Raw genomic sequence first — 1,781 nt, forward strand, 5'->3', positions numbered from 1 at the left:
TTTGTAATCCAGCATTTATAGTTGCCTCTTTAATCTCTTTGAATAGAAATTTGAAGTTTGATATTCACTGATTTGTTTCACCTCTATATAGTGCCATGCTTAAGCAGGACCTTCAGGTTACAAAAAAAGGGGGGTGGCGCCTGGGCAGCTCAGTTGGTTAAGCGTCCGACTTTGGCTCAGGTCCTGATCTCACTTCGGCTCAGGTCCTGATCTCCCTGTTTGTGAGTTTGAGCCCTGCATTGGAGTCTGTGCTGACAGCTCAGAGCCTAGAGCCTGGTTCGGATTCTGCGTCTCCCTCTCTCTCTGCCCCTCTGCTGCTCTCTCTCTCTCTCTCTCTGGAAAATAAATAAACATCTAAGAAAGAAGGTGCTTCTGCATTTTACTCATTATCTTTATGGTTTTATTTTAATTGCATTTCGGTTTCTTTTTAATGATGTGACGTACAGAGTCCACCTTAATTTTTCTCCCTACAGAGAACCAATTTTAACAATAGCATCAGTGATTGACTTTTCCCCCACTGGTTTTCAGACTACTGCCTTATGTACCAAGTGTCTACTTGAAGCCTCTTTTCTATCAGGAGCTCCCTGACCTTGATCCTGTGCCAACTTAATGCCACAATTAGTGCCCGAAACCCTGAGGCACCTGGATTAGGAAAAGAGTACCTGAAATTTGGTGAGTCCAGGGGAAGTCAAGGACTTAGTTCCCCCCGTCCTACACATCCTGCTGGGCAGAGACCCATAGACTTTGGGTTAAAAACCCAGCGGGAGGAAAAGCTACATTGGAACTTAGGATAAAGTCCTGAGAGAATCAGTGTGACAGGTAAAATATGTGCTACTTACAATACCCCTCCCCCCCGGTCCCTGAGGATCCTGAAGGTGCTGAACAGGGAGATACTTTGGGGTTTCTATTGAGAGAAGCTAGAGGTATGAATGGCTCCTGCTAATAAAGGAGCATGCCCAGGTAGAGAGGCTGAGGGAGGGAAGGGGAGATTGGCTCATAGCAAGTGGGAGGAGGTTTCACTGCCATTACCCTGGGAACCTCTCCTCTGTCCCCTGTGAAGACAATACAAATTACACCTGCAGACTTTTGAATTTGCACTTATTTTGATAAAGGAAAGGGGGTTGGAGTTCTGGGCAAGAGCCATGGTCAAGGGAGGGTGCTGAGCCTCAACTGCTGGAAATTATTTTAGTTGAGGTTGTGTGGCTATAAGAGGTCACCATGAGGCTGCTCTCTGGAAGGTTACCATGAGGATGCCCATGGAAGGAACATCTGTTCTGCAGAGAGCAGGACAGGTACTGAAGAAGGATCATTCTGCAACTTCACCGAAGATGTTTCTTACCACCTAATGTTTAAACATTTTCTTATTCTATGGCCTGAAATGCCATGGTTGGGGCTCGGGTGAGTTCAGTGGGAAAGGGGATGTTCACTTTGAAACACAGTAATTCAGAACCTCTAAGGCCAGCAAGAAACCAAGATAAAACCCACAGGTGATGGTTCTAACATAGACACTCAGACCCACAAAAGAGAGGGGTCCCTGCCACAGCAGGGCAGGAAGGAGTGCCCTGGTCCCGATCCCTGATCCCATGAGAAGAGGAGCCTGTGCAGCCAAATTCTAGACCCTGAGAAGAAGGAAAAACATTTCTGAGACCGTGCTTCCACTGCCTTTTCTCCGCCAACTGGGGATGGGGGAGTGGCTTTCATGGTAATCTGCTCTCTGATCCCTGACTACAATCCTGCCCCATGCCCAAGTCCTTCCTTGTGCTGCCAATGCCACAGCTGAA

This window comes from Lynx canadensis, chromosome D3, assembly GCF_007474595.2.
Source record: "Lynx canadensis isolate LIC74 chromosome D3, mLynCan4.pri.v2, whole genome shotgun sequence".
Taxonomy (NCBI): domain Eukaryota; kingdom Metazoa; phylum Chordata; class Mammalia; order Carnivora; family Felidae; genus Lynx; species Lynx canadensis.